The sequence below is a fragment of the Meriones unguiculatus genome, chromosome 3 (assembly GCF_030254825.1).
Source record: "Meriones unguiculatus strain TT.TT164.6M chromosome 3, Bangor_MerUng_6.1, whole genome shotgun sequence".
Classification (NCBI taxonomy): Eukaryota; Metazoa; Chordata; class Mammalia; order Rodentia; family Muridae; genus Meriones; species Meriones unguiculatus.
The window spans coordinates 65742966-65767025 of record NC_083351.1 but is presented as its reverse complement, the minus strand read 5'-3'; the positions used below and the strand labels follow the sequence as shown (position 1 = coordinate 65767025).

Here is a 24060-nt window from a genome sequence, read left to right as displayed (position 1 = left end):
GTGGTATTTTTATACAATGGGATACTACTCAGCAATCAAAAAGGAGGAAATCATGAAATTTGCAGGCAAATGGTGGGATCTAGAAAAGAACATTCTGAGTGAAATATCCCAGAAGGAGAAAGACAAACATGGGATATACTCACTTACATAGACCTATAAGATATGATAAACATAATGAAATCTATACACCTAAAAAAGATAATCAATTGAGCGGACATGGGGTAAGATGATCAATCCTCGTTTAGAAAGACAGATGGGATGTGCATTGAACGTATGACAGGAGTCTACTGAGCGCATCTGAAAGACTCTAACTAGCAGTGTTTTCAAAGCAAAGACTCATGACCAAACCTTTGGCAGAGTACAGGGAATCATAAGAAAGAAGGGGAGTTAGTCTGATGGGGAAAGGATAGGAGCTCCACAAGGACCAAATATATCTGGGCACAGGGTCTTTTCTGAGACGGACAACCAAGAACCATGTATGGATATAACCTAGAACCTCCACTCAGATGTAGCCTGTGGTAGCTCAGTAACCAATTGGTTTCCCAAAGTGAGGGGAACAAGGACTATTTCTAACAGGAACTCAATGACTGGCTCTTTGGTCTCCCCACCCCCGAAGGGAGGAGCAGTCCTGTTAGGCCACAGAGGAGGGCTTTGCAGCCAGTCCTGAAGATACCTGATAAAACAGGATCAGATGAATGGGGAGGAGGTCCCCCCTATCAGTGGACTTGGAAAGGGGCACGGTGGAGATGAGGGAGGGAGGGAGGGACTGGGAGGGACTGGGAGGGAATGAGGGATCGGGACATGGCTGGGATACAGAGTTAATAAAATGTAACTGATAAAAAAAAAGATTCTAATTTGCATATGTCATTGTGTTTTCCATTTATACATAGATAATAAAAATGGTGTGTTTGGCTCTAAAAAAAAAAAAAAAAGGTTGGCAGTGCCGACCACAAGTACGTGCCGACCACAAGTACAATGCAAAGAGGACTGGCTGGGCAAGTGTAAGCGCCATGAATCCTATGGAACATCCCTTTGGAGGGGGTAACCTTCCACTAAGCAAAGCGATGCCACTCTGGGTACAAAGTGGGTCTCATTGCTGCCCGCCAGACTAGGCGACTACATGGAACGAAAACTGTAGGAGAAGGAGAACTAGAGTTCAGGACTGATAAAGTATCAACCCACAAAAATAAGAGCTCAGGGACAGTCTTCTATGTGATGAAGGAGCCTTTAACCTAATGGTTAAAGCAACTCATGTGGAATGCAATCTGATCTTTAAAATTACAGAACCAAAAAATTTGAGCACAGGGGTCTCCTGAAACTCATACTCCAAACAAGTACCATGCATGGAGATAACCTAGAACCCCTGCACAGATGTAGCCCATGGCAGTTCATGTCCAAGTGGGTTCCATAGTAATGGGAACAAGGACTGCTTCTGACATGAACTGACTGGCCTGCTCTTTGATCACCTCCCCTCATGGGGGAGCAGCCTTACCAGGCCACAGGGGAAGACAATGCAGCCACTCCTGATGAAACCTAACAGACTAGGATCAGAAGGAAGAAAAAGAAACCCTCCCCTACCAGTGGGCTTGGGGAGGGGCATGTGTGGAGAAGGGGACGAAGGGAGGGATTGGGAGGGGAAGAGGAAAGGAACTAGAGAGGGGATACAAAGTAAATAAAATATAATTAAAAATAAAAAAGAATAAAAATATTTTTGTTCGTTTTTTATTTATTTTATTCACTTTACTTCCTTGTAGCACCTTTTTTATTAATTACACTTTATTCATTTTGTATCCCCCCATAAGCCCCTCCCTCCTCACCCTGTAGCCCCTTTTTTTCTCTCCTCCCAGTCACACCTTTCCCCCCCTTCCCCTTTTCCTTAGAAAAGGAGGGCTTCCTTTCCCATCCACCCCTGCTCATCAAGTTGCATCAGGACTGAGCTAGGGGGAAGTGATAAAAAAGGCTAGCACGTGAGTCTGTGTCAGATGCAGTCCCCACTTTCCTTACTAGAGTGCCCACTTGAAGCCTAAGCTGCCTATCTGCTACATCTTTGTAGGAGGCATAAGGCCAGTTTCTGCATGGTCCTTAGTTGATGCTTCAGTTTCAGCAAACTACTCTAGGCTCTGGTTAGTTGGCTTTGTTGTTTTTCTTGGGGAGCTCCTGTCACTTCTGTGTCCATTTCTCTCTCCTCCCTATTCCCAAAGACTCCCTATGCATCACCCAATGTTTGGCTGTGAGTCTCAGCAACTGTTTTGAGGCACTGTTGGGTAGAGCCTTTCAGAGGAAGAATTTGACAGGCTCCTGTCGGAAAGATTGGCAGAGCATGGTTCATAGTGTAAGGGATTGGCACACTCTCTGATAGGGTGAGTCTTGGTTGGGCCAGGCATCAACTGGGCATTCCCTTAATCTCTGCTCCATCTGCTCTATCTTTACTGTGGCCATACCTGAATGTGCCCAATCTCGGTTGATCTCAGATGCTCTTTAAATTTTCATATGATCTTTACCTGGGCTGTCAACATGTGACAGGCATCACGCTGTAATGCTATATAAGTAATGGAATGCAGTGGCAGGAACTCACAGCTTGCATGTAGTCAAGAACTTACAAGTGGAAAAGACTGATATTCTTTGGTGTACTGCATGCTTAAATATGAAATTCAGTGGCTTAGGAGATTTAAACACATTTTCAAATATTTCCAACTTACAATGAGCTTTTGGGATCAGACCTCATTTTAGGCTAGAAAGCTTCTTCATATAATAAAATGCTTAAGATATTAAAGTAGTTCATTGGTAAATATTATTTGGTATATTATACTATCTATAGCTATCTGTATATCTATCATCTATCTAATCTATCATCTATTAATCATCTATCTACCACCATCTATCTATCTATCTATCTATCTATCTATCTATTATCAACATCCAGGTGATTTCAATTTATCTTCCTTTTTTGATAATTCAATATGCAGGACATGCTTAAAAGTATCTACTTTGCTTTACTTTTTCCAATAATGTTTTCAGGATTGAGTACTAGAGCAAAAGGTGGAGCTTCTGGTTAACTTCTAAAGAGCCTGCAGTGTTTTTTCTGTGCAGAGTTCCCATGCTCTTTGCAAGAGCAAAAAGTACTGTGTATTTGCTTAAAGCAGGCTACTTAGGACAACCAAGCAGACAATGATGAAGTTACTTTATAAATTGAAAGTGTTGTATAATTCTGAAAATACAGTTATTTACTTCCACCTTTTTGATCTAAAGGCTAACGTTTTTCCATTTTTATTTTAATTTTTATTAATTACACTTTATTCACTTTGTATCCCCCCATAGCTCCCTCCCTCCTGCTCTCCCATTCCCACCCTCCCTCCCCCTTCTCCACACATGTCCCTCCCCAAGTCCACTGATAGGGGAGAACTTCCTATCCTTCCTTCCTTCTATGAGTCTATCAGGTCTCAAAAGGAGTAGCTGTATTGTCTTCCTCTGTGGCCTGGTAAGGTTGCTCCCCCTCAAGGGGAGGTGATCAAAGAGCAGGCCAATCACTTCATGTCAGAGACAGTCCCTGTTCCCGTTACTATGGAACCCATTTGGACACTGAACTGCCATGGGCTACATCTGTGCAGGGATCCTAGTTTATATCAATCAATGGTCCTTGGTTGGAGTATCAGTCTCAGAAAAGACCTCTGGGCCCAGACTTTTTGTTTCTGTTGCTCTCCTTGTGGAGCTCCTGTCCTCTCCAGGTCTTATTATTTTCTACTTCTTTCATGAAATTTCCTGCACTCTTTCCAAAGGTTGGCCATAAGTCTCAGCACATGCTTTGGTACCCAGCAGGGTAGAGCCTTTCAGAGGCCCGCTGGCAGGCTCCTGTACTGTTCCCTGTTTTCTCCTTCTGATGTACATCCTCTTTGCCTTTTCGTATGGGGTTTGAGCATTTAGCCAGAGTCCTCGTTATTGATTAGTTTCTTTAGGTGTACAGATTTTAGTAACTGTATCCTATATTATATGTCTGATATCCACTTATGAATGAGTAAATACCCTGTGTGTCTTTTTGGTTCTGGGATACCTCACTCAGGATGATCTTTTCAAGTTCCCACCATTCCCTGCAAATTTCATGATTTACTTGTTTTTTATTGCTGAATAATATTCCATTGAGTAGATATACCAATGTATCCATTCTCCAGTTGAGGGGCATCTGGGTTGTTTCCAGCTTTTGGCTATTACAAATAAAGCTGCTACAAACATGGTTGAGCAAATGTCCTTCTTGTGTACTTGAGCATCTTTTGAATATATGCCTAGGAGTGGTATAGCTGGATCTTGAGGAAGCACTATTCCTAGTTGCCTAAGAAAGTGCCAGATTGATTTCCAAAGTGGTTGTACAACTTTACATTCCCACCAGCAGTGAAGGAGGGTTCCCCTTTCTCTACAACCTCTCCAGCATGTGTTGTCACTTGTGTTTTTCATCTTAGCCATTCTGATGGGTGTAAGGTGAAATCAGGGTCGTTGATTTGCATTTCCCTAATAACTAATAATGTTGAGCATTTCTTTATGTGCTTATCGACCATTCAATATGCCTCTATTGAGAATTTTTCTGTTTAGCTCTGTACCCCATTTTAAATTGGATTATTTGATATGTTGCTGTTTAGCTTCTTAAGTTCTTTACATATACTGGATATTAGCCCTCTGTCAGATATAGGGTTGGTGAAAATTCTTTCCCAATCTGTAGCCAGTCATTTTGTTCTGATGACAGTGTCCTTTAATTTACAGAAGCTTTTCAGTTTCATGAGGTCCCATTTATTGATTGTTGCTCTTAGAGCCTGTGCTGTTGGTGTTCTGTTCAGGAAGTTGTTTCCTGTTACAGTGATTTCAAGGCTCTTCCCCACTTTTTCTTCTAACAGGTTTAATGTGTCTGGTTTTATGTTGAGGTCTTTGATCCACTTGGACTTTAGTTTTGTCTAAAGTCTATTTGCATTTTTCTACATGTAGATATCCAGTTAGACCAGCACCATTTGTTGAAGATGTTGTCTTTTTTCCAGTGAATGGTTTTGGAATCTTTGTCAAAAATCAGGTGTCCATAAGTGTGTGGATTTATTTCAGGGTCTTCTATTCGATTCCATTGATCCACCATTCTGTTTCTATGCCAGTACCATGCAGTTTTTAGTATTGTTGCTCTATATTATAGCTTGAGATAAGGGATGGAGATTCCTCCAGAATATCTTTTATTGTAGTGGATTGTTTTAGCAATTCTGGGTTTCTTGTTATTCCATATGAAGTTGAGAATTTTTCTTTCAAGGTCCGTAAGGAATTGTGTTAGTAATTTGATGGGAATTGTATTGAATCATAGATTGCTTTAGGTAAGATGGCCATTTTTACTATGTTAATCCTGCCAAGCCATGAGCATGGGAGATCTTTCCATCTTCTGATGTCTTCTTCTAATTCTTTCTTTAGAGACTGGAAATTTTTTTTCATACAAGTCTGACTTGCTTGGTTAGGTTCACACCAAGGTACTTTATGTCCTTTGTGGCTATTGTGAAGGGTGTTGTTTCCCTAATTTCTTTCTCAGCACTTTTGTCTTTTGTATACAGGAGGGCTACTATTCTTTTTTTTTTTTTTTTTTTTGAGTTAATTTTGTATCCAGCCACTTTGCTGAAGGTGTTTATCAGCTGTAAGAGTAGAATATTGGGGGTCAGTCAGGTATACTATCATATCATTTGGAAATAGTGATACTTTGAGTTCTTCTTTTCCAAACTGAATCTCCTTGATCTTCTTTAATTGTCCTATTGCTCTACAAAGGACTTCAAGAACTATGTTGAAAAGATATGGAGACAGTGGGCAGCCTTGCCTTGTTCCTGATTTCAGAGGGAATGATTTAAGTTTCTTTCCATTGAGTTTGATATTGGCTATAGGCTTGCTGTATATTGCCTTTATATGTTTAGGTATGTGCCTTGTATTCCTGATCTTTCCAAGAATGGAAAAATATGAATGGATATTGGATTCTATCAAATGTTTTTTTTTTTCATTATCTAAGGAGATGATCATGTGGTTTTTCTCCTTCCATTTGTTTATATGGTGGATCTCATTAATGGATTTCCGAATACTGAACCACCCCTGCATACCTGGGGATGAAGCCTACTTGTATTCGCTTGCAAGTATTTTGTTGAGTATTTTTGCATTGATGTTCATAAGGGAGATTGGCCTGAAATTCTCTTTCTTTGTTGAGTCTTTTTATGGTTTAAATACCAAGCTGAATGCGGCTTCACAGAATTAGTTTGGTAATGTTCCTTCTGTTTTTATTTTGTGGAATAATTTGAAGAGTATTGGTGTTAGCTCTTCTTTGAAAGTCTGGTAGAATTCTGTGCTGAAACCATCTGGCCATGGGCTTTTTTAGCATGGGAGACTTTTGATGACACTTTCTCTTTCCTTAGGGATATAGGACTATTTAATTGATTTACCTGGTCTTGATTCAGCTTTGGCAAGTGGAATTAATCATGAAAATTGTCCATTTCATTTAGTTTTTCACATTTTGTGGCATATAGGCTTTTGAAGTAAGACCTAATGATTGTTTGGATTTCTTCAGTGTCTGTGGTTATGTCCCTCTTTTCATCTGCTTTTGTTGATTTGGATAGTGTCTCTCTGCCTTTTAGTTAGCTTGGCTAAGGGTTTGTCTATCTTGTTGATTTTCTCAAAGAACCAGCTCTTGGTTTCACTGATTCTTTGAATTGTTTTATTTGCTTCTAATTTATTCATTTCAGGCCCGAGTTTGATTATTTCCATCCATCTACTCCTCCTTGGTGTGTCTGCTCCTTCTTTTTTTTTTTTTTTTCCCCTCTAGGGCTTTTAGGTGAGCCATTATGTTGCTTGAATGAGATGTTTCAAATTTTTTCTTGAAGGCACTTAGTGCTATGAACTTTCCTCTTAGCACTGCTTTCATTGTGTCCCATAAGTTTAGTTATGTGGTGCCTTCATTTTCTTTGAATTCTAGGAAGATTTTAATTCCTTTCTTATTTCTTCTCTGACCCAGCTGTCATTTAGTAGCAAGTTGTTCAGTTTCCATGTGTGTGTAGGCTTTTTGCTGTTTCTGTTGTTGAGGTCCAGCTTTAGTCCATGGTGATCAGATAGGATACAAGGGATTATTTCAATCTTCTTGTATTTGTTGAAGCTTGCTTTGTGACCAAGCATATGGTGTATTTTGGAGAAGGTTCCATGAGGTGCTGAGAAGAAGGTAAATTCTTTTGTGTTTGGGTGAAAGGATCCTGTAGATATCTGTTATGTCCATTTGCTTCATGACCTGTGTTAGAGGTATTGTATCTTTGTATAATTTGTTTTATTGACCTGTCCTTTGTTGAGATTGGGGTGTTGAAATCTCCCACTATTAATGAGTGGGGATCTATGTGTGCTTTAACTTTTATTAATGTTTCTTTTACAAATGTGGGTGCCCCTGTATTTGGGGCATAGATGTTCAGGATTGTGATATCCTCCTGGTGGAATTTTCCCTTGATGAGCATGAAGTGTATTTCTCCATCCCTTTTGATTAATTTTGGTTGAAAGTCTATTTTATTATATATTAGAATGGCTACTCCTGCTTGCTTCTTGGGTCAATTTGCTTGGAAAACTGTCTTCTGCCCTTTACTCTGTAAGACCTGGGGTCTCACAGCTCAGGAGTTCAACCGCGCCCTTCCTTGAAACTCCCCCAGACCAAGACTCGTTGCAAAAGAAAGAGGTTTATTAACCATTGTACAACGGGGTCACCCCTGCTGGTCAGCAAAGAGTGGCACCGGGAGACAAAGGCTTTTAGGTTTTTAAAAGAAAAATTGCGGGAAATTTGAAGTTGGAGTTTTGGCAATTTAGGATTGGATGAGGAAGTTATAAAGTAAGATAATTGGCTAGTCTTAGGTGCTCAAGCTTGGCCAGTCCTGCCAAGTGTGGATGCAGCTGCAATTTAAGGTGGGGGTGGTTAGCTCATCCTTGAAGATTAGGGCTGAAGGCTCTTGGCTGGACGTCAAAAGCTACTCAGAAGTCTAGGTTCATTGCTAAGAAACGCTATCTCAAGAACAAGGGTCTGGTCCTCCTTTTGCTGAGTGAAGGTCATTGCCTGCTTGCCCCTTTTTTTATATCTGTCCTCACAGATAGGGTCACATTCCTTTACTCTCTGGAAAGGTACTAAGAGGCTTTAGCTAAACCTGGACCTAAAACTCAAAACTATAGGCTTTAGAAGACATATAGGTTACAAAGTAAGTCTAACCCTTTCAACTCTATCTATCTAAAGTCTATCTTTGTGACTCATGTGTGTTTCTTTTTTTTAATTTAATTTTATTTTTAATTACACTATTTATTTTGTATCCCCCCCCCTTCTACTTCCCTCCTTCCTCCCCTCCCAATCCCTCCGTTCCTCCACCTTCTCCAAGCATGCCTCTCCCCAGGTCCACTGATAGGGGAGCGTTTCTTTTTTCTTCCTTCTGATGCTAGTCTGTTAGGTCTCATCAGGAGTGGCTGCACTGTCTTCCTCTGTGGCCTAGTATGGCTGCTCAACCATCAGGGGGAAGTGATCAAAGAGCAGGCCAATCAGTTCATGTCAGGAGCAGTCACTGTTCCCATTACTATGGAACCCACTTGGACACTGAATTGCCATGGGCTACATCTGTGCAGGGGTTCTAGCTCATCCCCATGCATGGTACTTGGTTGGAATATGAGTCTGAGGAAAGACCCCTGTGCTCCAATTTTTTGGTTCTGTTGCTCTCCTTTTGGACCTCCTGTCCTCTCCAGATCTTACTATTTCCCACTTCTTTCATAAGAGTCCCTGCATTCTGCCCAAAGTTTGGCCATAAGTCTAAACATCTGCTTTGATAGTTTGCAGAGCAGAGCATTTCAGAAGCCCTCTGTGGGAGGCTCCTAACTTGTTTCCTGTTTTCTTCTTCTTCTGATGCCTATCCTCTTTGCCTTTCTTGTACTCAATAGATTGTTGGATCTTGTTTATACATCCATTTTGATAGTCTGTGTCTTTTTATTGGAGAATTGAGTCCATTGATGTTGAGACAGATTAATGACCAGTGGCTGTTAGATCCTTTGATTTTGATGTTGGCTATGGTAATGTGCTTGTGTGCTTGGCTACTTTTTGTTTTGCTGTAGCGAAGTTATTTATTTCCTGTGTTTTCTTGAAAGTAGGTAGTTTTCTTGGGTTGTATTTTTCCTTCTAGTATCTTTTGTAACGCTGGATTTGTGTGTAGGTATTTTTGAAATTTGTTTTTGTCGTTGAATATCTTGTTTTCTCTGTCTATGAGGACTGAGAGATTTGCTGGGTATAGGAGCCCAGGCTGATATCTGTGTTCTCTTAAGGTCTGCATAATATCTATCAGGCCCTTCTGGCTTTCATAGACTCTGTTGAGAAGTCAGGTGTGATTCTGATGGGTTTGCCATTTTATGTTACTTGGCCTTTTTCCCTTGCAGCTTTTAGTATTTTTTCTTTGTGCTGTATACTCATTCTTTTGATTATTATGGGGCGGGAGGATTTTCTTTTCTCGTCTAATTTATTAGGTGTTCTGTAGGCTTCCTGCATTCTAATAGGCCTCTCCTTTAAGTTGGGAAATTTTCTTCAATGATTTTGTTAAAAATATTTTCTGGGCCTTGGAGGAGGGAATCTTCTTTTTCCTCTATTCCTATTATTCTTAGGTTTTGTCTTTTTATGTTGTCTTGGATTTCTTGGAAGGTTTGTGTCAGGAAATTTTTAGATTTAGTATTTTCTTTCATGGATACATTGATTTCTTCCATTGTATGTTCCACACCTGAGATTCTTTCTTCCATCTCTTGTAGTCTGTTGGTTATGCTTACCTCTGTAGTTCCTGTTTTCTTTCCTAGGTTCTCCCTCTCCATGATTTCCTCCGTTTGTGTTTTCTTTAATTTTTCCAATTCTATCTTCAGATCTTGAAACGTTTTGTTGATTTCCTTCACCAGTGTGACTGTATTTTCCTTCAATTCCTTTCACCTGTTTTTTTGAACATTCCTCTTGTTTCTTTTGTTTCTTTCAATGATGTAATCAATTCCCTCTGAAAACTACAAATTGTTTGGCTCCATCTTTCTTTATTTCTTTATGGATCGCCATAATCTGTTTTACTATATCTTACTCTAATTCTTTACGCATTTTATTTACTTCCTCCATTAACCTCTTCATAAGCATAGATGTAAGGTCATCTTCTTGAATTTCACTTATGTTAGGGTGTCCAGAGCTACTTGCCCCTGGGTAACTGGGTTTTGGGGATGCCATACTGCTTTGCCTTTTGTTGGTTGTATTTTTATGTTCGCCTCTACCCATCTGGCTATCTCAGGTGTTGTCTGTTAATTTCTAATGCCTGCTGGGTCCTGGGGTGGAGAGATTCCCCTTGGCAGGGTTCTGAAGTAGATCTCTTCAGCTTTTGGGGTATGGTTAACTGAATAGTGGTGTTTCTCAGGAATTGTCACAGTTCACCTTAGGCATATTGACCTGTGTGGTAACTGTGGTGTTCAGGAAGGCCCTCCTCTAATTAGGATAATTAGGAGCAGTCTTGGAGATGGCTGCCCTGCTGCTGGTTTTTTTGGTTTTTTTTTTCTCTGAGTTTAGTGAGCTGCAGCTGCTGTTTTTAAGGTGTATTTTTTGGGTGCTGCCCTCTTGAAGAACCAGGGAATCTGGCAGTTTTGTCAGTTTAGCTAGGGATAACCGGTTGTACCCTGAACCAGTATCTGAGGGCTGCTTTAATGGTTCTCAGGCTTCTGTAGGTCTGAGGTTGCAGCTGTGTGCCCCTGTTCCCTATCAGTAATCAATAGCAGGTGAGCAGGGAACTCATGCCTGCAGTAGAAGGCTAGAGCCTAGAGACTGTGTGAACACAGAAAGTCTTCTGGAGCTGGGTGTCCTGAGTGTTGGATCTGCTGATCCCTCTGCTCTGGGGCTTCCTCCTGGCAGGGACACCCAGACTGTGCTTTGAGGACTGTAATTCTTTTTGGAATGGTGAGTAGAACCCGCAGGCACAGGCCCTTGTGGCTCATCCCTGCTGACGATTGGGTGCCTGTGCTTCTGCTGAAACTGTAACTTTTCCAGAGAACTTTTGGGGTGGGGGTGTCTGTTGCATGCTCTGGGTTCAGACCTGCTGTTCCCCTCTCTGTGGGTCACCCAATAGAGAAATCTGGAGCCCTGGGGCCCACAGTTCTATCTGGTGCAGTTAGGCTAGCAAGCAGGACTCTCTGCTAGCGCCTGCATCCCAGGCTCTGGGCTGGTTGCTTGGTGCCTGCTGGACCTCAGGTCTTTTCCAAAGATTGTCTGAATGACCAAAGGTGGGTCACAATCATTTCCTGCACCGTGGGAGTTTTCTCTCGACTGGAAATCCTATTCTCTTGTGTTGTGGGGCCCACAGTTTAGTCTAGGACAGTGATCAGAGCACTCTGGCGTATGGAGCACCTGGTGGAATCAGGACCTCTTTTGCGGTTTAGCTGGGTAAGTTGAAGGTGATTGAATCCCACACCATGGGGTATCCTCTCACCTGGGAAACACTAGTCGTTGGTGTTTTAGAACCGAGAGTACTGTCTGCTGGTCACTGTGCAGATCCTGCTGTGCTGCTGGTTAGAATGAGTATCCTCCCGGCGCCACCATCTTGGATCCTCTAGAGGCTACTTTTTAAATTGTGTGTGAGAGGCAATAGCTTTCAGTAGTCTGTTATATTAAATTCATTCCATTCAATATGCAGACTATCCTAAAGACCAAATATTACATAAATATATTTACAATCTTCTTCAGGAGACCACCTGGAAGTGGGACATCTTTAAAGTCATTCTATAAGCAATCAATTTGTCTCCCATGCTCTTCAATCCTTTGTGAATATGGCTCTCCTATGCAACTTGCTGACCTTGAATTATTTCATAAAAGATAGTCATTGGGTGGGCAATATACCTCAACAGGTAAAAAAATCTTTACAGTCTGAAAATCCCATGTTTGACTCCTGGAGACTAAGGTGGAAGAAGCAAATTGACTCTTGAAAATTGTCCTCTGATCTTCACATATGCACCATGGGATGCATGCAACTGCAGTCAATTTTTGTCACATATAATAATAATATATAAAATTATAGAACTATTTTAACCTATTCTCTACATATTTGCACCAAATATTTTAATTTTAAATATTTTTCGTCTTTTTTTGCGTATTACAATGTTTACTTATTTATTTATTTATTTTTGGCTGGAGAATCCATTCTTTTGTTTTGTTTTGTTAATTTTTAATTTTATTTTTTATTACACTTTATTTACTTTGTATCCCCCCTCTAGTTCCCTCCCTCCTCCCTTCCCACCCCTCTCTTCCTCCCTCTTCTCCATGCAATCCCCTCCCAAGTCCACTGGTAGGGGAGGGTTTCTTTTTCTTCCTTCTGATCCTAGTCTGTTAGGTCTCATCAGGAGTGGCTGAACTGTCTTCCTCTGTGGCCTGGTAAGGCTGCTCCTCCATCAGGGGGAGGTGATCAAAGAGCAGGTCAATCAGTTCATGTCTTTTTAATCAATGACACTGTCTTGTTCCTTTTTTATTGAAAATTGATTTGTTTCTCACATAATACACCTTGATTAAAGTTTCCTTTCCCACTAGTTCTCCCAGTCCCCCTCCTCCTCTCTCACATCTGGATCTATTCTCTTTCTGTCTCTCATTCTAGGGATAATAGTAAAATAAAATATAGTAAGATACAACTAGAATCAAAGCACAGGAATTGGACAAAAGAAAGGAAAAATTGGACAAACAGAAGAAGAAGCCCAAGAAAAGGCATAAGAAATAGACCGACTCATTCTCATATCCAGAAATCCCATAAAATACTAAACTGGAAACCATAATATATACACAAACAACTTGTAAGGTAAAAAAAAAAAAGAGAGAGAAGAAAAATATAAATAAAATGAATGAAAAAGTAAGATAAAATTAAGCACACAAACACATACACACACACACACACACACACAGAAAGAGAAAGAGAGGCTCTGACATGACATTATGAGGCAAGGAACCTTCACAGATGCTGCTGAATTCATTTTCTGTTGGCCATCTATTGCAGGGCTTGTGGCTGACCCTGAAGAGTAGTTTTTGTCCCAAATGAGACTCCCTTGGAGAAAACTAAATTTTCACTTCCAAGTGGTTATCAGTTGGAGATCACTTCTGGGTTAGGGAAGGGGGCTTGTGTCCACTTCTCCCAGCTCTAGGCCCCCTTTAGGTACAGACCTATGAAGGCATTGTGCATGCTTCCACGGTCCCTCTGAGTTCATATGTGCCTCCATCCTGTTGATTTAGAGGGCCTTGTTTCCTTGGTGTCCTCCATCCCTATGTCTCTTAAACTCATTCTGCCTCATCTTTCAGAGTTCCCTGAGCCCTAATGGGTAGGATTTGGTGGAAACATCCACTAAGGGTGAGTGTTCTAAGGTCTCTTACTCTCTACATAATGTCTGGCTGTGGGTCTCTGTATTTGTTCTCATCTGCTGCAGGAGGAAGGTTCTCTGATAATAGCAGAATGGGGTACTGATGTATGAGTACAGTAGAATGTCATTAAGAGTAATTTTATTCCTATACTTTTTTGTTTTTGTTTTCTTTTGAGAACAGTAGTATTTGGCATTGCTGTCAATTGTGGAGAGGAGCCTATTGTCTCGGCAACCGTCTGGAGTTATCTGGAGGTTGCCATGGCATCCCATTGGCCAATTCAATTAGATGTAAGTCAATCCTGGTACTAGAAGCTTCATTTGGTGACCAGAGATAGCCAGTTGGGCTCTGTTTTCCCATTGTTCTGCAAATTCATTTAGATGACCTTTATATAAGCACATTGTAGAAAGCTTCTACTGTATTAGGTTACCCTACTATTCCCTTCAAATAGCCCTTAATTTTAGCCACCTCTCACTCTATCTCTTCTCTCATTCCCCTCTTCTGTCCTCACCAATAGATCCTCCAGTTCCAATCCTTGTCTATCAATAACTACTATCTATCCTATTTCCTTTTCCCAGGGATATCTATCTTACTCCCTCTCCCTAGTCCCTTACTCTATACCTAAACTCTATGGATTGTAGCTCAATTATAATTGACAGAAGCTAATATCCACATATGAACAAATACATAAGATATTTGTTTTTCTGGGTCTGGGTTACCTCATCAGGATGACTTTTTTTTTTCTAGTTCCATTTACTTATCTACAAATGTCATGTTTTTAAATGGCTGAGTAATACATTTTCTTTATCTACTCTCCTGTTGAGAAATATCTAGGTTGTTTTAAATGTCTGGCTATTATGACTAGAGCAGCAATGAACACATAGCAAGTGTTTCTGTGGTGGTAAATCATCCTTTGGGTATATGCTCAAAAGCGGCACACCTAGATCTTGATGTATATCAATTCCCAGCTTCCTGAGAAACTGCCACATGGATTTCATTAGTGGCTGCACAAGTTTGCACTTCCACCAGCAGTGGATGCATGCCCCCCCTTGCTCCACATGCTCGTCAGCATGAGCTGTCACTTGTTCTATTGATCTGAGCCATCCTGATGGATGTAAAATGAAATCTCAAAGTAATTTCAATTCTTACTTTCCTGATGACTATGGATGCAGATCATTTCTTTAAGTGTTTCTCAGCCATTAGAATTTCCTCTTTGAGAATTCTTTTTTTTTCTTTTTTTTATTACTTTATTTTTTTTTAATTTTTTTTATCAGTTACATTTTATTAACTCTGTATCCCAGCCATGTCCCGATCCCTCATTCCCTCCCAGTCCCTCCCTCCCTCCCTCATCTCCACCGTGCCCCTTTCCAAGTCCACTGATAGGGGGGACCTCCTCCCCATTCATCTGATCCTGTTTTATCAGGTATCTTCAGGACTGGCTGCAAAGCCCTCCTCTGTGGCCTAACAGGACTGCTCCTCCCTTCGGGGGTGGGGAGACCAAAGAGCCAGTCATTGAGTTCCTGTTAGAAATAGTCCTTGTTCCCCTCACTTTGGGAAACCAATTGGTTACTGAGCTACCACAGGCTACATCTGAGTGGAGGTTCTAGGTTATATCCATACATGGTCCTTGGTTGAATGTCAGTCTCAGAAAAGACCCTGTGCCCAGATATATTTGGTCCTTGTGGAGCTCCTATCCTTTCCCCATCAGACTAACTCCCCTTCTTTCTTATGATTCCCTGTACTCTGCCAAAGGTTTGGTCATGAGTCTTTGCTTTGAAAACACTGCTAGTTAGAGTCTTTCAGATGCGCTCAGTAGACTGCATCCCATTTTTAATTGACTTATTGGTTTTCTATTATCCAGTCTCTTGAGTTCTTTATATATTTTGGATATTAGATCTCTATTGGATATGTAGTTGGTAAAAATCTTTTCCCATTCTATAGGATGTTGCTGTGTTTACATGGCACTGTCCTTTGCCATGCAGAAGGCTTTCAGTTTCATTTGGTTCCATTTATTAATTGTTGGTCTTAGTGCCTGGGCTAATGGTGTTCTGTTCAGAAAATCTTTTCTATGCCAAAGAGTTCAGACTATTCCCTAGTTTTATTTTATTGCATTCAGTGTATCTGGCCTTATGTTAAGGTTTCCGTTCCATTCAAAAGTGAATTTTGTACATGATGAACGGTATGGATCTTTTTGCATTCTTCTACATGCAGATATCCAGTTTGACCTGCATCATTTATTGAAGCTGCTTCCCCCGCCCTCGGCCAGTGTGTATTTCTGGCTTCTTTATTTAAAAACAAAAACAAAACTACATGCCCATGCACATTTACATTTATGTCTCAGTTTGATTCCACTGATCAACATGCCTGCTTTTCTGCCAATACCATGTTGTTTTTATTGCTATAGCTCTGTAGTACAACCTAATATTGGGGATGGTGATACATCTAGCATTTAAAAAAAAATATTCAGTATTGTTTTAGCTATCCTATTATTTGTTTGTTGTGTGTGTTTCCATGTGAACCTGAAAATTGTCCTTTTAAGATTTGTGAATAATTGTGTTGGGATTTTGATGGGGATTGCATTAAATTTGTAGATTTTTTTGGTAGGATGGCCATTTTTACCATATTAATCCTACCAATACATAAGCATGGGATACCTTTCTACCTTCTGATATGTACTTCAGTTTCTTTCTTCAATGTCTTAAAATATTTGTAATATAAAACCTTGGTTAGATTTACCCCATGATGTTTTATATTATTTGAGGCTATTGTGAAAGTTGTTCCCCTGATTTCTTTTTCAGTCCATTTGTTATTTGGATGTAAGAGGGCTAACAGTTTTTTTTTTTTTTTTTGAGTTAATTTTGTATCCTGCTACTTTGCTAAAAAGTGTTTATCAGCAGCGTAAAGAAATCTATAAAGGATGAAACACAACTTCTGAAAGGCATATACAATACAGATTTTCTAAAACCACATATCCTCTCCATCAGACCCAAGATATGAAATATTTCCCTTTTCTTTCATTAAAACAGCATTGGAGGAACCGAGCTTCTAGAGGGAGTGGAGGTCTGCTGTATGCTCCCTGCGTTATGCATGAGTGTAGAGCACGGGGACTCACTTTTCCCCAGACTGAATGCCGACTTTGAATGAGTACCTTCCACTCCTATCCATCCCAACTTATTGTCTACATTTCCTCCCATATTCTTTACTTTGTGTTTTGGTCATTTTTTGGAGTAAGTGAGATCAAAATGCTTCCAAATGCAGAGGTGCAATCTCTTAATTGGCCAAAAAGTAGATCGACCCAGCTGGAGCTGCATGGGGCTTTTTATATAGAAACTTTTACTTCTGCCAATCTTCCTTCCAGAGGCTCATTTCATTCTCCTGCTGGTAACACTCAAATCTTTTCACAGTTCATTGATACTGCATTGGTAACCTTTTGTTTTCAATCAAAGAAAGATGCTGAAGCAATGCTCAATTGAGCTAAGTATACATGACACAGTGTACTTATGTCCTTGCCACCAAGGACTGTGGCTGTGTGTATGTGGGGTGGGGGAGACGACATCTCATATCCAATAACCCTGTACTTTATCCAGAATTGGATTATGATAAATTATGATGACAGCACTCAGCTAAATGCTGACACCACCTTTTCTATTGTTTCACCTGCACAAAGCCTCTCACGGGTTGCATCAAGTATCCAAAACCGATTCTCTGTCACTCATGGTTGAAAACCACAGGCCAATATTCAAATAAGTTTTTATCAGTTTCCATGGAGATAGAATTTTATATTTACTCACTTACTGCTTCAGAATCACTGAGGGATCGCCATCAAATTTTGCTGATGGGTGTCTTTCTATAAACCTTTTTAGTATAAAACTTCTTAAAGGCTAACGAACTTTTACACATTGTAGGTAAGTGGCAGGAACCAGAAGTGTGTTTCAGTTTTTTGCCCCCAGGACACTCCATATCCACACTGCTTTAAAGTCTCCCGCTGCTACCACCACTACCCACTTGAAACACACTGCAACAAACTGCAGCCATTATCTTCCAACAAACTAGGAATTCGGCAGAAGGCAAATGGAAAACTAGCTAAATTAGTTGATGTTTGATTCTCAACCTGAGGACCCAGGCAACCTGCCTATTGAGTCATTAACAAACACCTTGAGTGAGAACAATCTATTTAAGATTACTTAAGTCTTTCATTTCTTTGTATTTTGGCAACATCAGGTAAGGCAATTTCGATAACTGTTATTTCAGCTTTGATAGAAACATAGTAATTATATATTTTTAAGGAACTGGACATTAAAGAGTTTATAAGAGTATTTTTCTTTTATAGTTAGATTATTGGAAACCCAGAAGAGTACCTTTTCTGAGTACCCTTCTTTTTAAAAAATAAAGTATTGAAAATTAGCCCCTGATGTGAAAATAGTAGATCACAGGGCTCTTCTCTGATGGATAGGTATGAAAACAGGATCTAGGAGCTCAGCTATCCCTTCTAATATGTGAGGGCATAATAATAATAATAATAATATTAATAATAACAACAACAACCAGCCATAAAATTATATTTGCCAACACCCTGATCCTCAGCTGTCCAGCCTCCATAGTTGTAAGAAAGAAGTTTCTGTTGCTCATAAGCTACCTACTTCATGGTATTATGTCACAGTGGATTATCATACGAAATTACAAAAAATAATCCAGGGGAAAAAGGCCTAGCTGGGTTTGTTTGCAAGTGATGCCTAAGAGTTTCACATTTCAGGAGAGCTTATAAAGAAGGATATTAGCCATATAATAATAATATAGGATAAACCTACTAAAATCTATAGCTTCAAAGATGCTAAACAACAAGGAAAACCATAGGGAAGATACTTAATCCTTATTCAGAAGGGCAAACAGGATAGACATCGGAAGTAGGAGAAGACAAGGAACAGGACAGGAGACTTCCACTGAGGACATCTGAAAGACTTTACCCACCAGGATATCGAAGGAGATACTGAGACTCATAGCCAAACTTTGAGCAGAGTGCCAGAATCCTTATGGAAGAAGAGGGAAATAGAAAGACCTGGAGGGGACAGGAACTCCATAAGGAGAACAACAGAGCCAAAATACCTGGTCTCAGGGGGTCCTGCAGAGACCTATACTCCAGAGAAGGACCATGCATGGAAAGGACCTAGACCTCCTGCTCAGAGGAAGCCCATAGGCTGTGCAGTTTCCACACTGGATTCACTAGTAAGGGGTACACAGGCTGTCTCTGACATAAAATTAGTAGCACGCTCTCTGATCACCCCCCTTGGGGGGGTGCAGCCTTGCCAGGCCACAGAGGAAGATGATTCAGCCAGCCTTGAGAAGACCTGATAAGCTAGGATCAGATAGAAGGGGAGGAGGTCCTCCCCTACCAGGGGACTAGGGAAAGGGCACAGAGCGAAAAGAGGGAGGGTGGGTGGGACTGGGAGGAGACAAGGGAGGGGGCTATAGTGGGGATACAAAGTGAATAAGTTGTAATAAATATATATAAATAAAATTAAAAAGAAAAAAAAGAAATATGAAGCAAAAAAAGAGAATGATATATATATACATATCATATATATATTTTTTTTTCTTAGTGAAAAATAAGTTCACACAAATGGAGAAAAAGATTAGCGATGGCCATTTTGAAAGATACTCAATGGAACAGTAACCTTCTTGAAAAATACAGTAAAATATTTGATTCAGGGCCCAGTGATGGTCAGGGAATAGAAGAAGGGAGGAAGAAAACCTCATGGGATCTGTGGAGTTAGGGGTGGTAAAGAATAGCAATAGAGAAATGTATTTTACTCTACTTCCATTTCATACCCAAACTGGAGTAGTCCAGTTTCTATCCAAATCATGACTCCAACTCTGTGCTACTAAGGTACTCCTTTAGGGTACTCTGTAGGCTTATCTGTCTGTCATTGCTCATTTCACTCTGTATCTGGAAGTGATGAAGTGATGTGCTAACAAGGATTCAGGTTCCATGTAATACACACCCACACCCACACATATGCACACATACCCATAGGCATGTGCACACAACCTTATGCATGCCCACACACCCACACGCATGCACACACGCACACACACATTCATACATGCACATATACACACATACACACTCTATGGAATAGCTCCAGACTAGATCAGATATCCTACATTTCTTGGTTTCAGGAATACATCAGTGACTTGACACATAGGAATCAATTGGCCAATTTCCCATTTGACCTGTTGCCAGTCTCTTTCCCAAAGGGCACACTCAGTAACCAGGACTGTAGTCTAGGCATCATACCAACTGTTTCATGTCTCTACAAAAACAACTTTCCAGCATATGTCCTAAATAAACAGTGATATATTTTATTTACAATCATGTTTACTTCTGAAAGTTAGTTGTCATTTCTTTCTGGGATTTCTTACAGTAGCTCTCAACTATTTAACGTTATTATCAAGTGTCAACTTTCTGATAAAATTCCTACCATCAGACCTTGGCCCACAACATAAGCATCTTTGTGAGATTGCAACCACACCTAGGCTGCTCCTGTTGTGGTACCTAGTGCTCTGCTTCCCAATGTACCATCTTCTGCAAAGTACGGCATTCAATGTCTACTTCTTCCTTTTCATAATTTCCTATGATGTTGGTGTTCGGATATCACTTCATCTAGGAGACTATCCATGAATCACTACCAACTCCATGCCCAATCTGGAATAGATATTTTCTCTAAGCTATCCCTGTTTTGTTTCTGAATTTCAATATGTACCCCCCTGTTCCACCCACTCTGAAGACAGAGTTTTCTGTACTGTTTTCTGTACTCAGTACCTGAGCAGTGCCGATGATATAACAGGTATTTAAAGAATCAACAAAACAAGACCTATAAAATAAACACTTTGAGTGTGTGGTTTTATTCTTAGTTGAAGAAAATTAGTTTAATTAAACATATATAAAATCACACAGAGAAAATTTCTCTATTAATTTCAAAGAGACACTGAAATACCTAGAGAAATGAGAATGCTATAGCTCTAGAATGTGACTCATTTCCTATTAAAACACGAGGATTGCAACTAACAGAGTTCAAAACTAGAATACAAAATAGTAGGCAGTGACTGTGTTAATTCTTTAACATGTTAAAGAAGGAAAAGAACCTAAGGGGAAGGAGGACAAGAAGAGAAGAATGGGCATTGGAGATTTCCTGGAAAGTCCAGGGAAGTTTTACAGAGTTAAACAGCTGGTATCCTCACATTCCACTGGGCGAATTGTTGCATTGTCACAGAGGATCAGAGGAGCCAAAACAAAGCAGTGAGTAAAGTAAGAGCAATGTTTAAGTTATGCACAGAACACCAATGGTAGCACTGCACCAAAGAATAAAATACAGACAGATGTAATAAAGTATAGATATGGACTTTAGAGAAAGGAAGGTTGGGAAGGCTCAATGAATTTGGTCAAATGTAGGTATAAAGGGATCAGGAGACCCTTTACAGCCACTGTCAATGTAACACAAAGTATACATATACATTATGGAAGAGGGAACCTCAGTAGAGACAATGCCAACACCAGATTGGTATGTAGGCAGTCCTGTAAGACATTTTCTCAATTAGTGATTGATGTAGGAGGGTCCATCCCATACTGAATGGTGCCACGCATGGGCTAGTGATCCTGGGCTATATAAAATGGCAGGCTGTGCAAGCTATAAAGAGCAAGCCAGTAAGCAGCGCTGCACGGACTCTGCATCAGCTCCTGGCCTAACTTCTCCAAAAACGGACTACAAGCCATAGGACAAAATACACCCTTTCCTCACAAAGTCGCTTTTGGTCATGGTGTTTTATCACAGCAATAGAAACCTTACCTAAGATACTACATTTAGGTATCAATTTATATTTTTATTATAAAAACTACTTTCACTGTACAAATTCATAAGGAATAAGGTGATAATTTGTAGTTTTTACATGTGTTCCGTGCAATGGAAAATCAATCATGGGAGTTAACAATTCCTACTTCTCAGATATTTTTAGAAGTGTTTTGATTAACGTGAAATAATTGCCATAGTTATGGAGTACACTGTGATGTTTCAATGCATGTGTAAAACAGGTGCTGATCAAACAAGGGTAATCAACATTTCCATCTCTTCTCTTGACCTTTTGTTTGGAGCCTCTAAACTCCTCTTTTCTAGTTACAAGACACAGGCTATTATAAAACCATAGCCACCCTCTGTTCTGCAGAACACCACAATTTATTACTTTTATCCATATTTAAGTTCCTGTTACACAACTTCCACCATCTTTGTTACCCGCAATCTAGCTTCCAGCAATCAGTATTGCACATTTAAATCAAATTTTTTAAATATCCTCATGAGATGAACCATATGAGATTTGTTTTTCTGTATCTGTTCTTTCACTCAGCATACCATACTCTAGATCCATGCAGTTTGTTGCAGATGATGGGATCTTATACTTTGGTGGACAAAATAATAGTTTAGTCACATATACTACATTTCCTATATTTGGCATTTAGTATTCTGTGGACATACCACATTTTCTGTGGTCACACTTTCACTATGGATCTTTCTAATGTTGAATACCATAACAACAACTGTGTATAGGCATATGTCTGTTGGTTATCAGCATCATTTTTAAATAACGCTGGGCGAATTATATATATGCCTGTTCATTGCACATCTGTACAATAATCTCTAAGGCCTGGGTATCATTTTCACTTATGGTGAAACATACTTTTCCATATGGTAAAATTTTACTAATATATAATTTGTATTAGATTCTAAAAGGCCAGGCAAAACCCAACTATATTATGAGCATATAGAGGGAAAGAAATTACTCCAGAAGAAAGGAATTACAGTTGGGTAATAAATAATAACAAGGATAATAACGAGGCTTTCAGAATTGTCTAGAATTGAAAGTTCCCTGTCTTCCACTGCAAATCTTGCTGAGGTTTACTTCTTTGATGTTATTACAGATGAGACACTGCTGAGAATATGTGTACATCGGAATATAGACCTGAGCTCTCAATTGGCATCAGAAACTAACACTCATGCCAAATTTACCTCATAAATATTCATCTTCTTTTGATCAGACCATTAACATCTTTTTATCATATTCAATACCAGCACTGCAAATGTATACTGCACAAATGTCAGGACTTTGTTCACTAAGCAATTAATCTAGAGAGACACAGAGAGAGGAAAAGAAGCCAAAGAGCAGTAAAACAGAACTAAGTTCATGAGGAAGGCATACTTGCAACATGTTTAGATGTTTGTTTGGGTAGGCTATGAACTGGCTACAACACCACTCATTCCACATCAGATACGGGACCCTAAAGATGACTCACTGGACAGTTAGGAAAATGTAAAAGGCACACCTTATTAACTTCTGGACATCTCATTTCCTATCCATACATCCTATTAACTTGTATTACAAACTGTCAACTTGGAGATAAAGGATAATTTATGCTCAGGGTACACAGTGAATGTTTCTGTCTCCCTGGGAAGCAAGGAACCAGAAAATGAAAAAGTGTGCATGTGAAACCTGAAGCTACCCTGTCCACATGCATTGCGTGGTAAGCAAGGTTATGTGTTGACAGCAGGAATTAAGCCTTGCAGGGTTGTCCATCAACTGGGGACTCTGATCTAAAATACCTATGGTCTGTCACAGAAAAATTCCTGCTCAGACGGCTGGAGCAGATCTTATTAAGAAAATAGTTTTTGATGCAAAAGAGGAAACCCAGTTTTCAGCGAAGAATTAATATGTATCCCATTTATAATTTTCCTTTGTCAAATGACAGATCAAATATATCCATCAAAGCAAATGCTATTTTGGGGTTTTCATTCACCAGGAGATTTGACCTACACTAAATGAAACATGCCAACATGCACTATAAAACCGTTGGGCACACAGCCTCTTTCGTATGCAGTAGGGCCCATACTATTGCACTTATGTTTTGAAAACCAGCTTATGGTTCACATAACCACAGAAAGGAGACTAGAAAGGGGCTATGAACTGATCTACACTAAGTGACTGTAACTGAGCTGCTCACATAGCTTAGCCCCAAAATGCCTAAAATGATCTTAGAAGTCACAGATGATTGCTTATTTATACATGCTAGTTACATGAGAATCTCATGTTGCATAACTCTGAAGAAAAAAAGAACTCACAGAACCTATGAATGCTTGACACAGTACTTTTTTAAAAGATGAAAATAGTACATTTTAGTCCCATGACTTACGTAATGGAAGTGTTGTAAGTTACCAGAAGTGCTGTAAGTTACACTGTCAAAAAACAAACAGCTCTCATAAGATGGTTTATTCTTTTGCTCGCTATCTTATATGACGGACAATCTATAACTCTAAAAGAATTCCAAGAAAATACAAGTTGTTCCCAAACTTAACACAGAATAATTAACATTTATGTTGATTTTTACTAGTTTTTAATGTAAATGTATTTTATTGGTAATCTCATTGGATCTGTTTATATGATGAAGATTATTGCTATATTTAGATTTTCTTATGGTTCAGAAAAGTCGTGAAAGTAATCTTTCTTAAGAAAGAAAATATATAGCCTTAAAATGTACTGACAGTTAAGGTGAAGCTGTGGATCAGTGGGTGTGTGCTTGTCTAGCATGGACAGGGTCCTGGAATTGATGCCTAGCACTGCCAACACAG

The 24060-nt window shown here is 39.7% G+C and overlaps 1 protein-coding gene across 7 annotated transcripts in view; it reads right to left on the bottom strand.

Moving 5' to 3' along the window:
• Tpk1 (thiamin pyrophosphokinase 1) overlaps window positions 1-24060 on the bottom strand; it is a 378233-nt gene that overhangs the window by 142282 nt on the left and 211891 nt on the right. The window lies entirely within an intron of this gene.